We start from the raw sequence: 17,181 nt of genomic DNA, 5'->3' as shown, positions 1-17,181 counted from the left end.
GCAATTGTTGATGATCAGTCGACAGAACAAGAAAAACCAATAAATCTGAATAATGAATAAATAAGAGTCTGCAGCCAGATATTCTTTGAGCAATAAAAGAAGGTTTTTCTATCATGTAAATTATTCTCTGAATTATTCACCACATGTTAGTTACAGCTTATTCATTCATATACAGAATCATTGCTGAACCCAGCAAGGTCCAAATAATGCTGACAATTAATAATGATTTACATTTGTATAGCAAATTTCATCTAAAAAATCCAAAATGCTTCACATTCATAATCAACTAAAACAAACTATGCATAAGGATCACTTTATCTTTGACTGAAATGTAACTACTTGTAATGCTTGCTTTAAAATATATATCAAAGGAAGAAAACACACACCCGGGGCAGATGTGGGAGCTCAAAAAATACAAAATTGTTTTTTAACATACCCAAGGTTTGCTTTAATCACAGTCTCCTGAGGTAGCACTTCTGACATCAACAATTTACCAGAATAAATGAAGAGTTTAAACAGATGAGTAATCACAATCACACTCCTTTAAACCGGAGCGGACTCACTGCTTGTGAATGGATGTCAACAAACCCACTCTAACAGTTTCATCTATCTGGCCCTACCCTGGAATGGGACAGTCATAAATGCCTCCAGTTCAGCTTCTGCTTACTGCAGGATAGAACAGCTGAATGTAACAGTTAAAGCTTATTCGACTGAATGGCAGTAAATTGCATGCCCCTTTTTCAATCGGTGTAATTGTTCCATACCTAGGGACAATACCAGGTTTATATGGGGAAAGGGTACATTTGAATCTAATATGAATGATATACTTTATAATCAGATATTGCAAAAAGCTGTGTGCTCACAAACCCTAACCTGCTGCCACTGAGTTCATCTGCAAAACGTGTATTGTGCACAACAGGACAGACTAAAAACAATAATAGAAATTGAGTGAGTGTTGTCTGAATCTGACCACTGCTAAAGAATGCTTTCCTGATAGTTTTCCCCCCAAAAAAGTTAAATTGTGCAATCCAATGCTTCAATTCTTTTCAGCACAAATATTACACACTAAAGTCATGTGACTGAGATGAGAGCGAGAAAACAAAAATAAGAATGTGACATCATACTTATAAGCTAAAGATCAACACCCCATTATATTTTGGATCTAACTGTATTTTACTGCCTGTAGTGTACTGAAAACAAACTTTCAGATCATACCATTAATAAAACAACACAGTGCTACATAAATTCCAAACAGGTGTGTACATTTTGGTGCATGTTGGGCCACTAAATGGCAGAAATAAAAACAGAGATAGTAAAACTTCAACTGTCAAAGGTATTCTGGTGTCTATGGATTCCAGTGGGATACAAGTGTCTGAATATCTTTGAGAGTCTGGTCCTAAGTTCTGTCATCAAACAGACCGTACTGTCAGGTTGGCCTGCACTGTGTGTCATTTTGTGTTTGTTTTTATTGTGGGTATATCTTAGTGTGTACACCTAACTGTGTTAAAATTACCACTGATAAGAATGAATAGTCTGGTGTAAAGCCTTAAAGGCCGGTCAGAAAGCAGGGTAGATTTGCACTTATAGTCTCAGACGGCGTGTCTACACAAAGCGCTAAAAGCACAGTAGACTAATTCTATTGCACATTATTGCATCACGGAGAAAGCCAAGCTAATGTGCTAATATACAGTAGAATTAGTCTACTGCACATTAGCATCACATAAAAGACACGCACTGGTGCTACTGCATGATGCTGCTGATTACAGCGCATTGAGTTAGTACCTGTTATTGCAGGTACTAAAATTAATTCACCATAATTACGGCACATTAATGCCCATGTATACATGCTCAGAGATGCATAAGCTTTTGTATGCAGCAACTTATTTCATCAGATGCTATATAAGCTGCTGCTTACAAAAGCTTATGCATCTCTGATTTAGTTAATCTATAAGATGCAAATGACTGACTTCTACCTGACTTCAGACTAACATAGCTAATTACCTCTTTCTGGTCATGTTTGAGGTCCTGTCTATTATGCTGCTTCTGCAGCTCATTTTACAATTTAATATTTACTTGCCATTAATGCTAGAGGTGGGGCTGAAAAATAATAATAAAAAACAGAATTAAAAAATTATCCTTGCTGCAGTTACTCCAAAAAATGATTTACATGAAATGCATACAGCTGTGATCAATACTATCCTATGAAAGAAACAAAGAGGACAACTAACTGCCAGCAGTATTAAGTTGTGACAGCAAGCATATGTTTATAGAAAGCGTGTGCCTTCCACAGGGGTGACAAAGGTAATTGGCAATTATGGATCATATAGAATGATTTATTATGATATATAGGAAAATCATGAGTTCCTACAGAAGCCTGAGGATATAACTAATGTGAAAATACAAGACTGAGAGAAAAAATAACAAAAGCAGGGAAGAGTTCTTTTTCAGCAACAGAAGTACTTCAGGGCATTCAGAAACCAGGAATTAAATGAAACACGCATGCGTGTGTGTATCTGTGTGCATGTGTGAGAGGTTGAGAGAAAACGCAATCCCATCCATTCCTTCTTCCCAATCCTCGAGGTCAGGGGTTCTAAACATTTTACTTTTGGGAATCCAACTCTTTTTTTTTCTTTTTGCTGGAAATCACTTAAATCCTACAGCCCTGGATCATAACAAGAACCTATGACTGATATGGAAAACAAACATTGGTGGGAGGGAAACAGGTATGGGGCAGGTATTGCTGGGATGCTGTACTGGTTTGTGCTGGTGCAGTGTGGTCCCAGTCCTAGAAGACCATGGTGATGGATTATGAAACAGTCTGGGCCACAGGCAGTAGTAGTGCTGTTACTTCAGACAATGTTGAGCAAATGGGTGGTAATGGGATGGGATGAGGTAGCTGGAGATTTTGCAGCAGGACTGCAGTGTGGATGGAACCAGAACCGGAGCAGCAGAAGTGAACCAGGGAGTAAGCCCTCCGCTCTGTGCTTACTATCTCCTCGTTTTGTTTTGTTTTTTGGGTTTTTTATTTTCCTCTTTTCCCCTCAGCTTCTGAGTTGTTGTGTCCTAGATGAGTGACCCCAGGTAAACCAACAATTGGGTGGTCCTGTTCTAGCCATGCTTTTAGGTCTACTTGGCTTTTCCAGCAAAACTCCAGTTCTTCTAACAAAACCCCGAGCATATTCATGCTCAAAGCCCTGCTGCAGCAGCAGACCCCTCCTTTCTGGGGGTCAGCCTTACTCCACCTCTGTTGAGTGGACTAAAGCTTCTGCTGCTGCCCCGTAGCTGGCTCAAGGCCTGGGTAGACAACCCCATGCCCTCAGCTGATTGCTGCGATTTATTCTGGTGCCTTCCCAAAAAGCACTTCATGCTTTGGCAGCACAGCTGCTGCTGAGTGGAGCTGGACAAAAGCACCAAGAACATGTTTCACATGCTCAGGTCCTGGGCAGCAAAAGCTCCTATGTGCAGCCAGCAGAAGCAAGTAGATACAGACATAGAATTTAGCTCATTCAAAACTTGACCTCTTCTTTCTCTCTCATGTTTCTGTCCTACATCTTGTCTGCTGTAGAGTGAGATCGCACATTTTTCAAGGCAGGAACCATGTCTTACACCATGCTTTATAAAGTACCACAGCCATTTGAAACTGACTCATTGTGCAAATTTCTCATCTTCTGCATACAATAAAGGAGACTGATGACCCTCCAGGCAGAGGGTCACATCAACCCGTCTTTACCTCACCTTGTTCACCTGGAATTTCCTGGAAGTTTTTCCTCTGTAACTGGGAAAAACCACAATCAGGATGTTCACAACATGTGCAGTTTGTTTGGGGAGAAGTAGCAACACTGCAGGCCCAACCTATAGCTTTGTAAAGAAAAAGATGGTCATGTGACTGCAAGCAATTAACGAGAGATCAAGTCAAGTCAAGTTAGGTCATATGCATGTGAAGTAAGATGCCACGCATAACAATCAATATATTTAATGAAAGGACCTCATAATTTCAGCCTCTTCTAAAATGTCCAAAAGTTATAAAAGCAATTTAATATGAAAGAGAGGAGCCAGCTCTGTGTGGGCTAAAGGAATGTTGCCAAAGGAAAAAAGCTTAACTGACAAAATTTAAAGAATGCAGACAATACTGAGATCACCTCTGGCAAAACTTATTGTATGCTCAGACGCTGAGAGGCCATCTTGCTGAAGGGATTAAAGTTTATAACAGATGAAACAGCATCTGAGAGAGCAATTTGTAAAATACTGAACTCTTTTTTTTAGATTATACAAGGAAGAATCAAAATAGATCATGTTACCTGACAAAAACTCAGGTAAATCAAAATATTGCCAACAGATTGATATGGAAAATTTGATGTATAATATATATGTTATTATTTATTTGATTTGATCACAGCAAACTTAAAATCACACTTCTGCTTGAAAAGATTACTTATAATGATGCAAATATCATCTAGTTACCATAAATGAGAAAGACTGGCAAAATTATCTTTTCATTTTAATGTTGGTTCACTTTAGGTATGTGACAGCACATCATGGACAATTACTTTAGATGTTTCCCCTCCATAATCAGCCAGTCAGTTTCCCTACTTGTTTATGACCTCATATAAGAACAGAGAATGGAAAATAAATTAAAAAAAATGAGAAAATGCGACTAAAAACACAAACTGGCAGAAAGACTAAAGAGATAAGAGGCAGATTAGCTGCTCTTAACTCAGTTTCTAAAAGTAACTTGATTTTACGCTGATAGTGTCTCTTTAATTTTGTAATATATAAAAATAAGAAAATAGAGTTTTATAATACAGTAATTAGGACTTTAAAGGATCAAGATTCTGAACAGGTATTATTTAATGAATCTTCTTAATATTCTTGTTAGGGGTCTGGGTCATAAATAAATATTTTTATAGCCAATTCTTTGGTAAGATATAGATATAAAAGCAAAGTGACTTGCCCATGGTCAGTCAGTGACATAGTCAAAATTAGAATTTGGGAACTCTTAATTAAATGTTTTTTTAATGTCTATCCTCATCATCTTTTATATGGAAAAACTGGTAGAACATGCAACTATAAAGACAGGTAAGAGTTCATCAAAAAGTATTCATAACATATGTATTTGCTCTTCTTATTTATGCAAAAGACAAAAACACCCTGAGTTGTTTGATGATTTGCATACGATTTCTTAAATACTCAACACCTCTGCGACTACTAATGCCCGTAGGGTTACATCTACACAAACGAAAGCAGAATTTGACCTCATATGTCTTCAAGCTGTCTATAAATTTGATAGTCCCCTTCCTTAAATTGTAATGTTTGAGATGCTTACATATGCTTGGCTGTTACACTTACCAAAAGAGCTCTTAAAAGGGCAGGGTTTGAGTCAAATCTTGCTTTACCAAGTTAAGTTATTCCTACTTACTTCTCTCAACCCTTACCTTGTTTACCAAAATTCAGTAGTATAAATTAGACTTAGTGGCAGGCTTATGTTCCAGTCAGGAGTTCAATTTATTAATAAGAGGCAGAACTCATAATTCTTAAGCAAAATTTCTCACAGCCAATTTTCTTTATTTTATGGGCAAGCTTGCTGGTTTTGCCATCAAGGGCAAAAACTACTGCATGGCCATACAAAAAAAGGCCATTCCTTCCCTATCTAAAAGAGCAGGAAAGCTCTAACAGGAAGCAGAATAAAGCAAGATAGGGCCCAAAAATGGTTAATTTGGCCTTAAGGAGTTGTTACTGTTCAGTATATTGACAGAACTGTAGGCTGAAGAACAAAGAAGTAATTTCCCTTCTAGATTACACAACCATTCAACTGTAGGTCCTAAGCTACTTGGCAGCGTCTTTTTCAACAAGACTAGAAAGCAAATAGGATTTATAAACAGATATCTACAGTATCATTATAGTTTATACAACAGATAGATAAAAGCTAATCCAAAACCTAACAAGGGCTCCTATACACTTGCTCTGGGGTGGGAAGTGTTAATTAGAGCGGCTCCCAGTAGCCACTATAATTAAAACACCTGCAGTGTCTCATATTCAGCATCCTACTTTTCAAAATGGCAGCGGGGGGTGCTTTAACTAACGGACGTTTGATGAGCTTTAGTTAAAGTATCCCTGCCTCCATTTTGAAACGCAAGAACTCTAAACACACAAGACACTGCAGCACGCTGAAGCGTTCTAACTCGAACGCTGCAGCAAACTCAGTTAATCAAGTCTTCTCCGACACCTTCTAATCAGAATGCATCGGAGCACATGTAACAGTGCCCTAAGGTAATATACTCTCTGTGGAATGTGTAACCAGAAAACGACCAATATTTCTGCTGTAATACTGGCACTCACTCTAGTTCTGTTACCTCTTCCCTACCCCTGCCGTTTTACAGTAGGCTGTTCTGGCTTCTCTGCTACAGCTGTCTTCCTTCTATTGATATAATAGAAATCTATCACTTTGGCATTATCTGGAATAAAAGATGCCATATAAAGGTACAACACTGTGCTCATGCAATTAGTGGAATTCCTCCCCAACCCTGCCCCCACCCCCAAAGATACCTACTCTTTGGCCCATGCTCTGCTTTAGCGCTATTAAAACCCTATTTTGAGGACACAAATGGCAAAAGACACTTATCTTGGCACCCCTCTCTGAAGCAGGTGAAATCCTGACTGCATTGCAATCAATGGGAACTTTGGCATTCATTTCACTGAAGCTACAACTTCACTATTTAAAATATTCATGTTAGTAGCAGTAAGACTATGCATTTTAGTACAAAGATCTCTAAATACTTCACAGTGGTGAATAAATGATCCCACTTTGATTGATGGAAAAACCTAGGTACAAAATCTTCAAGTGATTTTCTTCATGGGATGCAATGAATCAGTAACAGTATGCCTTGCTCAAATCAATGACAAATCTCCTAAAGACTTCAGTGTGGCTAAGGCTTGACTCCAGGTTGTCCTGTTCCTTGTCTGAAGCTTTAATGCCAAACCCCATTACTTTCCTGTCACAACCCAAAGGGTGTGATTTTTGTTTATTGTGTGCTTCGGCACTGCTAAATTGTCCCCGCTAAATTATAGCTTCTTTGCACGGTGGTTTTCTGCTGCAAAAGAAAACTCCGGTGCAAGGGAGAATTTCCTGCCAATTTGAAGCTTTCTTTGCAGGGTACATTTCTTTGTTGCAGCACAGAAATGCTCGTTGCAAAGAGTTCCCGCCATTTGTATGCTAATTCGAGTCCCATTATTGGCCAGTTCTAAATTATTCACACGGGGCGGCTAGTGATTGGCTTGCTAGCCGTATAAAAGGCTTGAGTGGTTTCCGCCCAAGTTGGAGGACTCCACGAACAAGGGAGGAGGAGACTTCACGCTGTGTGAAGATCTCTAAGCGCTGCGGAGCCTTACGGACCCAGTGCATTTAAAGCAGGCAACGGGTGTCGCATCACCCTCTAGCCTCTCCCTGTCGCCGAGCGCAGTCCAGACGTATCCCTTCCCGCGCGCAAAGAACCGGACCCACGAAGCCTAGCAAACTTCATGTGACTGGGTGAGCAGAAGAACCCACGGAGCCTAGCAAACTTCGTGCGAGTTTATTCAGAGCTCTTCCGGACGAGTACTTTCTTCAGTTGACACGATGGGCTTGCGTGTTCAGAGCCTTCAGCCGGATTGGGCTAGAGTTCACGAGTTTAGAACTCTTGTCCGCCTCTTCTTTCCTGTCTGTAACCGCAGCAAGTTTTCCAGCCTACACCACTGCCATCTCGGTGTAAGTAAACAATCTTTAAAACTACCGATACGCGTCTGTGCCTAATTCCAGCTCGACGGCCTTCCCTCTCCAACCCGGCGTGCCCGGGCTGCTGGCCACAGCCCGCGTGCAGCACGAAAAAGGGCTCGGGTCGCTCCCGGCCTGCACATTTCCCAGTGTTTAAAGTGATATTCCCAATAATTAACGTGACTATAAAATGCATTTTGGAAGGCCTACTTGAGGAAAAGAAATTTTTTTCAATCCTCTCCAAAAAATGTTTGAAAGAGATTGCCTAGCAGAAATATAGGGAGGAGAAAGGGTGATTTTAAAAATATTTACAGAAGCCTTTTCATATAGTTATTTTTAGAATTATTTTTTTTAAATATCTGGGTGCTTCCCACCCAGAAGGAAAGCATTATAGAATAGCATATCAGTGGGTGCATCTACACATGTTCACTTACTGCACAGTAACCAAAATTACTGCACAGTATGGGCACGCATCTACATGTGCACATCCATACTGTGCAGTCAATATGGTGACTTATGCTGATTTGAGCATAAATTTAATACCTCCATTATCCAAGTATCAAATTTACACCCAATTAGTTACTGCACAATAACACAAGTGTAGATGCCTTAATGCGCAGTAACACTGAGTGTGTGCACTGACTCGGGACTAACTTTAGAGAGCAGTTTGTCCCCAGTCAGTTGCCTACATATTCACTTCTGTGCATTAGTTTAAAGTGCCATTTTCTACTACCTATATCTGTTGGTACTAGCAAACAGCTTTGTAAATTAATCTACTGAGCAGTATTTGGTGCACACATATAAATGGTGACAGGTTACTGTGCACTAGATTAGTCTAATGTGTAGTAAAGCATCTTTTGCAGACCCACCCAATACCTACTCCGGCTATTCTCTATGCTTTCTAGTTAAAGTAGAGAAGAATTTTCTAAATATTATTTAGATAATTATTTTTGGAAAATGGGTAAGTAGGACAAAAATATGGGTTGGGAAACATAGATACCTGAATTAAAATTAATGACTTCAGTGGAGCCAGGATTTTACCTCCATTGTTTCGTCACTACCTCTGACCAAAAATGGGAAAAAAACCACGAAAGGTTTCAAATTTGTTGGCTGTTCCTATGTCAGAAAATTCAAAATGGAACTTGTTTGTTTTTTTAACAAAAATATTTATACAAAAAGTTTTAATTAATTTTAAAAAGGTTATCCAAGCAGTTATTGAAATGGCTACCATTTTTTTGTAAATTAAGGTATTTGAATAACCACATGCTCTCAATAGTGGTTTTGCTTAGAAGAATATATTTGTATGTTAAATTATATGCAGAAACCAAATAATGAAAAAGTCAACAGATCCACTTTTTCCAAAGTGTAAAAAAAAAAAAAAAAAACAAAAACAACAACAACAAAAAAAACCACACTATTATTGACAAAAAAGTTTTCATTCGAAAAAGTTGGCTCTCTCTAATCTTAACATTTTCATCATTGTTTCTTGGTATTGAAGAACATCTGTGGTACATTATCAACATAGTAATTTCATTAGATGTAATGACTGTAGTGGGACTGAATGGGTGCAATTTAAGGAGATCTTTATGTGATTTGAATGTGGGGAGTTTTTTGTTAAAAAAATACCATAGGAAAAGATATAAACATGCATATTTTAATTTAGGGCTATGTTCATTCTCTCACGTGTATATAGAACTTGACAAAAGATTGCTGTATAGGCATATCACATTCAACACATTAAAATATATTTGTGTCCATTAAAAGCTCTGTGTATAGTTTTTTGTTGTGGATTTGGAAGCAATAGCTGCTCAGGTATTAGTAACAAGAGCTCGTCTTCTGCACCATATGCCACTGTTCTGCAGCACTCTTGGAAACTTAGGAACCAACCAACCGAAAAAATACAAGCGGGGGAATGCTTCTCTGAGCCACATGTCAAACTGGAGAGAACGGTTAAGCTGATTACCATGGGATCACTACTGCTATTTTATGAGACTGACCTTGTGATACTGATGGTGGAAGCAGCTTCTACAATAAGGAAGGAGGCATGGAATTCTAAAGGAATTAGACAAATGCCTGAAACAAAATAATTTGAATATACTGAAGGAACAGATGCTAGAAAGGAACTAGAGGTACAAAAAGTTGTGTGTGAAAACTTATCTTACTGATAATTTTTGCACCCTCCCAAAAATGTAGGCATTGGTGTCACGGCAGAGTCCTGTAGGAGGGCCGTGATCTCCTTAAGGCCCTCTTTCTGTGCCAAGTTGGCCCAAGGGCTCCCTCTATTTCTCGCCCGCCACGTCTTTGATGGTTTAGATTGGTTGGGAGGCTGCCTTATGCCCTCTCAGACACGTCTCTATGTTGACTCGTACCCCGTGGTTTCCTGGACTCCTCATGGGTCTTGTCTTACAAATGGGTGCTTTGGGGCACCCTAGCCTTATGGGCTATGTGTGGCTCTAACCACCCCTGATACCACGCCCAAAGCCTCGCAGATGGAATTGACGTTGGTCTGTCTCTATCTCTCTCTTTCTACGTACACTGCCGCCCCCTCCTGGGGCTCTCCTCGCCCACTCCGGGCCTTCTCTGCACTGTCGCCCTCTCTCGGGGCCTTCTCAATAGTGCCCCCTCTCTGGGGCTCGTCATGCCCGCACTTGGGCTTCCCAATGTTGCCCCACTTTCTGGGGCTTGCTGTGCCCAACTTGGGCTCCTTCAATTAGGCGCTCCCTTTTCTGGGGCTCACCACACCCACGCTAGGGCTTCTCAAAAAATGCCCCTCTCTAGGGCCTGCTATGCCCACACTGGGGCTTCTCAAATGCCCCCTCTCTGGGGCTAGGGTCTAAGCACCCTGTAAGCTGCGCCCTCCTGGGTGCCGGGGTACTCACACTCCGCTGCGAGGCCCCTTTATGAGGATACTGAGCCCGCTCTGGCGCTGGGGTCCTCACACTTCGTTGTGAGTCCCCAATGAGGATACTGCGCCCTAGCCACCAGTGTAATAACCAAAACAAAACACAAGCCCCTAGGCTACAACATAACTATAAGCTGCCTGGCTGTATCCACATTGCCCCGACATCTTAGAGCTGCCTTCTGTTATCTGGCTTAGGCAGTACCTGCGGTTCCCACTGCTTCTTGCATCCCTACTCCAGGAGCTCCTGCCTCTTTGGCTGTTGGCAGGGAACTGCCTGACCGCAGCCCTGGGCTTTATAAGAGCCAGCCTCTGCCTCCTACAGGCAGCTGACCGCTGGCAGGTGTGGGTCATTTGCTCCCTCCAGTTGCCCTGGCAACCCACAGGTGGGCTCCTATTCCCTGCTAGGGCTCCCTATGCACTGCCAGAGCTTTTCCTCTGGCAGTTTCTGCCCTCTAGGAGCAGGGCACCTCAGTGCTCTGCGACAATTGGTAAAAGACAAGTAGTGCTGGGATTCAGAGCAACATAGACCATATTACAGTAGAACAACTGTAGGAAATGTACAGTTGTTCATTCTTGTGAAACAGTTGCTTTTACAAGGGAAATTGTCAGGTTGACACCTAGAACTTTCTCCCGAGGGTCATATTTCCCTTGGGAAAAATTGAATGAACACTTGTATACTTGTATGTTCTACCAGGAGAATAGCGATTCTCCTTTGAGAAATGTAACACTTGAACGTGGCTACAGTCAAATAAAGTGTGACTCAAGCCCAGAAATCCCAGAAAGTTCAGAGGCTAACAGTACATCTGTATTAAGTTAGACCCCAAGGGACACATGACATGATAATAATCTATGACTAGCTGAAGGGAGATAAATTATTTAGGTTGATACCCTGGGACACAACTAGAAATAATGAAGTAAATTACAATATGGATAGTGTACGAAAACTTTACTGAACATGAGCTTTAATGGGCTAAAATAATTAATAGCAATAGGTTGCAATTTAAAAAAACCCTCAAGTTAAGCCAAAAAAGATGGCAGGAAGTATAATTCTGCATTCACAGAAGAATGTACTGGATTGTCTGATATGACATTTCTATCTGTGACTTCTGATACTCTATGATCCTTAATATGATTAGAAACCTTTACTCCACTGAAGTTAATGGGGGCATGGGGAGGAGGGGGATTGCCATTGACTTCAATGGGGTCAGAAGTTCATCCATGATCTATAAAATCATCTAGTTACAGCAGCATTGGATTAATTAAGGGTGAAGGGTATCTGTGACTGTTATCTTCTCCCAGTTTACATTAGACTATTGTTGGCTTCATGAAATATTGGACACATTCAAAACTCACAAATATTTTTCAAATTTTCTCAAGACAGCTATTTTTTTTTTATTCAGTAGAGTGTACTTTTGAAAGCTTTCCAGTCTGACTGACCTTCCAATAGTTTTTAATAATATCTGAAAAATCTTAGAGAAATGAGAATTCTGTTCAGCAGAAATGTCCTGCTGTCAGGGGTCATGACCAACCTTTGATTAATCAAGAGTTTTGATTACCAAGAGTCCAACCCTTCATGTTCTATTGTACCTCATTTTTCAGATGAATATTATTATGTACCCACCGACTCAGCTGCATTGCAATCTTCAGTACACATTTATATTTTGACATATTATATGGCACTTTTTAAAGTGCAATTGTTTGGTGAACAGAGTTGTTACTGAGAATTCACAGCACTATGAGAAATAATCTCTCATATATATAAATTGCATGTCTAATGCTATAGAATTTTTCCTTTACACAAATTATGTCTCCAGGAGAATTTACAGAAGAGCTCATTCTGTACCCAACAGCCTGTGGGAGAACAAAGAGGTATGAGTGAAATAAAAATATAAACATACACAGCTGAAAGTGCCTCTTAGTAGGAAAAGTGCATACCTTTGTACCAGAAAAGGAGAGAGAACAGGATGCTTTCTATCTTGAACTGCATCTTTCCCTTCGTCTTTCAGAAATGTCTACTTAGCACTCTGAACAGCTTTCTGAAAAGAAGTGAGATTAACTTAATCATTGCCTGATTAAGCACCTTACTCTCTAGTTCTTATGGCTTTACCAACTACCATCAAACCAGCTATACAATTACTGGTCAACAAAGCTCCATCCTAATGGAGGTATCAAGGGTAACAATATTTAAAAGGTACAATGTATATATTGTTCATATAAGTGTGTACAAAGCATTATATTATATTATATTATATTATATTATATTATATTATATTATATTATTGAGAGTAGCAGAGACTTAACATAGCAAAACCAGAACATTTACCTATACCATGATTTATCTGTTCCCTGTAAGATCTTAAACCAAAATACAAACCTTCCTCCGCTAAAAATGTTATATACGGTGTTCTTCGTCTAAAAGTTACTGGCAACCATGTTAAATTGAAGACAATAATAAATACAATTTTAATAAAGATGGTAAAAGCCTGATCTAAAGCTTCTTGAAGATTATGGGAAGATTCCTGTTGACTTCAACAGACTTTAGAACAGATGACAAAACATCATTATTTATGTATTATTGTCAGTGACTTTTAATGGGCAAGACTGTACATGGAATTATAAAAAAATAAGGAAAGTTTCTTTTGTTTCAGGAGAAGTTTTTTTAAAGACTTTTCAGTTAGCAGATAAATCACTGTCACTGCATAAGTCAAATGTGTTCCTATTAAGCTATTCCTGCTTTCAGTCCTTTGCCCTATTTAAGTTGAGAAAACATTATATAAGCAGGGCTGCTGATCTAGCCTGGCATTTTTAGGGAAAAGTCACTGAGTGGCTACAATAAAATACCCAGAAGTCATGAAAATGCAACTTGAAAAGTGAAATGTCTTGGCCATTCTTTGGAATCCCTCATAATTTTTATTTTTGCACCTCGGTTCAAATACCTGAGAACTATGCTTGTTCTGAGAGAGCCACAAACAAGTGGAACCATGTTGGGGCAAAGTAACTCAGAACAAGTTCTACCAGAGATGGATTCATCCCAGTAGCTGCCATAGCAGGATTGCCTTTTAAAGCCCAGACCTAGGTGAACTTTTAAAATTAATTATCCCAGGAGAGGAACTATTTCCCACTCTTCCCTCCTCTCTTCACAGTCAAAGTGGAGGCCTCCCTGAGAGTTCATAGAAGCTAATGATATGCTTCTGTTTATGCTGTGGGGTTGTGAATGAGTGCCTGTTTCTGTTTCTCTCAGCCATCCAAATAATGCCCATTTAACTTGGCAGCTCTCAAGTTTTTTCCACCTGTTTATATCCAACACACATTCATAAAAATTCCCAACTGTTCAAAGTCCTGGGTGTTTAGAAAAAAACAGCTAAATTTTACAGACTGCCCAGTAAGTACTGGAATACTAGAGCTGGATTGTATTAGGCACTAGTGGCAATATATAGTGGTACAGGAGGGAAACGTATAAATACCCTTACTCTCCAGTACTCCACTTCCACAAAGCCCCAAAATAATCACATTCAGTGCATGCGGGGAGCATAGTGGCTGCTCCCTTCTAGCACTTGCCAGAGCATAAGCCACTCTGAAAAGGTGAATATAGAGGCAAACCTGTGCCTTCTTCTGCAAGGGATGCTGAGAGGGGAGCAGGCTGCACTGCCCACCCATGCCTGAACACCTGAGGGCTCTGGGAAGGATTGTGCATCCCAAGTGACATGCCCTGCCAGAAATCCCTGGCTGTACAACCACTATGCTTTAATTCATAACTGAGCCACTAATAATTATAAAACTGAATCTACTTCCTTTGACTGATGACTTATCAGCTGGTGGGAGACTTTTCTTTAGAAAAGTCAAGTATCCCATTGCAAATAATGTAACATTTCTATGATGAATTGCCCCCACTTCAATGTATGCCTAACATGCCTCTCTGATCCTTTAGAAGGGCCGTCCATTGAATAGCTATGAGAGACATCTTTAATCATGGAAATTCTTGGAAGAAAGAATCAATCATTTTCTCTTTGGATGATTAAGGATCATTGAGTATCTTATCTCCCTAAGCTTTTAATGAGACTTGAGCCCATCTATGTTTTTTGTCACCTACATTCCTATTGGGTGTGCCATAATGTGGTAAAATTCACCCCGTGCAGACAGTCAGTACACCAGTCAAAATGGGAACTAAAGAGTTTATATATAGTGTATAGAGCTCTACTGCCCTTGAAAATCCTCACTGGTAATCCCTAATGGTCCTCTTTAAGTCATCTCAAAATACTGAGCTGGGGCTCCAATCCCTAGCTTTCTGTTCCACCTAAGAAGTGGCCACTGGGAGGCAGAGCTGCACAGCTAGAGACAATTACAGACAAAGGACAGGTGTTTTGTATCAGGAACGCAGAGATAGAGAATCCTGTCATCCAGAGGTCTTCGAACCCACTATATTTTGTGGGCCCAAATATCACTATGCATACTCACAATCAGTTACTAAAATTCAAACCCCTAGTTATTAAAGTTCTGACAGTGCTGGTGACAGTTTTCCTAATTACAGTTTCTTAAAGGTCTCAATGCACCAGGAAAAAGGTGGTAAACAATAAACAATATCGCATTCCTGGAGTTCCTGCCTTTCACCCATGAAAAAAAGTGTTAGTTTATTTTTAAGGAAAAAAATAGCATTTCACATTTAATTACCATGAAGAATTGGATGAACTCACTGCTGACATGGAGAAAGATCACAAAGCCAAAGAAGATTTCCTTCAGAGAGATACTCTAAGGTGGTGGGGCAGGCATGCCACAAATTAACCCCAAACCCTCCCCAAGTACCACTCTGATCCCCTTCCCGATCTGCTGCTCTGTTTTCTGCTCACTACTCTGTGCTCCCTGTCTGATTTCCTCCTCTGCTTTCTGCTGCAGTGTTGCTTGTTCCCTCCACAATCTGCTGCATGCCACACATAGAGGCTGCCTGTGCCACTTAAGGCACTTTTCCCTCAGGTGGACAGCACTGGAGTATTCCATCCATATTAGAAGACCAGCCTTTATTTACAAATGTGCTTTTAACACCACTGAGAAGGCAAAACAGACAGAATGAGAAGGGCAAGAATATCAAGCACTCTGGACTCTGTGTTTGATGTACTTCAAGAAATTAACCTGCCAGGATACTTTGATCCTGTCCATACACAGTGCCTGTCTCAAAGGATGTGGAGCTACATCCGTACAGTGTTCTCTGTGATTACTGCAGTCCAATCCAAGACCTTGACATCAACAGGACTTCTCCTGTGCTTTAAATTAAGTATGGGCTTGAGGCCTTTTCTGAATTGGAGGCTTACCACTGAGAGTGAAAAGTGGTTATGGTTCAGTTATGTTGTGCTATGTGTAAACCAATAGGCTTGAGCTACACAGCCCAAATGAATGGTTCTGTGGTAGAAGACACTATATTAGCTAGGGTTACTAACCCTCCAGGATTGTCTGGAGTCTCCAGGAATTAGATATAATCTCCAGGAGACTGCTGAGAGTCACCTGGGAGATAAATGATAGGGCATTCATTACAATAAATATTGAATGTTGAATCCAATTTATACAGTAGTCCAGTAGGATTTTTAAATGTAATAGTAATGCACATTTGGCTTCCTGAGTACAGAACAGTAGATTAGTCATTAATGTCATTACATCATCTGATGAAACCTCCCAGAATAGATTCAAACAGAGTTGGCAAGCCTAACATTAGCTCAGTTCTCCAACGTGAACAAAGTCATGATGCTGTGTGAGAGTACAATGGTTCTGAACATGCAACTGTTTACTGCTAAGAAGCACAGATGCATGTGTAAAGTTAAGCATGTGTGTTAGGAGGGTCAGACCCTTAGCTATCACAGCATCAGCTAGCTATCTTAGAAAAGATGCCTAAAATACATAGAGTAAGGGGCACATTCTGTTCCGCTGGTTAGGCCCGTAAGTGGTCTTAGGTGCCTGAACATGAGCCTGTTCCACCCTGCTGAAGCCCCTGAAAAACTGTTAATAAAAAAAGTATACCTTATTAACTGGATCCAGTTTGCAGAGCCAGTGGTTCTGGCTCGTGGAGATGGAAGGCTCCCTCGGTTCATGCCCATACTGGAGCAGAGCAGAAGGAAACGCACTAAGGCTGGGCATGTGGAAGTTGTGTCCACATCCCACCTCTTCTCCCCTCCCCCTGCTTCCTGGCTGCAGTGTGGGTGCAGTTTCCAGGTGGCAGGGAATTTAGCCAGAGCTAGGCAGCTTCTGACTGCCCTTGTGCTACTCAGAAATACAGATGCAGCTTCCAGATGCCCAGTAGGCTTGTGTGAAGCAGCTAGTGTTCGCTTTGGATTTGGATTTGGCCAATTCGGGGGACAGTGATTTGATTGGGCGATTCAAATTGCTGCCCCAAATCAATTTGGCTGAATCTGATTTGGAGACTTGACTGCTGCTAAATCTCCAAATCATGCAGGCCCATCCCCTGCCCACTCTCCCAGCTGGGCAATGACTGCCCTGCCCACCCCAACTCCCGGCACTTTGAAAAAAAAAGCCCCAACTTACCAGGTGC

This window comes from Alligator sinensis, unplaced genomic scaffold (assembly GCF_000455745.1).
Source record: "Alligator sinensis unplaced genomic scaffold, ASM45574v1 scaffold583_1, whole genome shotgun sequence".
In the NCBI taxonomy this organism is placed as follows: Eukaryota; Metazoa; Chordata; order Crocodylia; family Alligatoridae; genus Alligator; species Alligator sinensis.
This window is presented reverse-complemented; position numbering follows the sequence as displayed.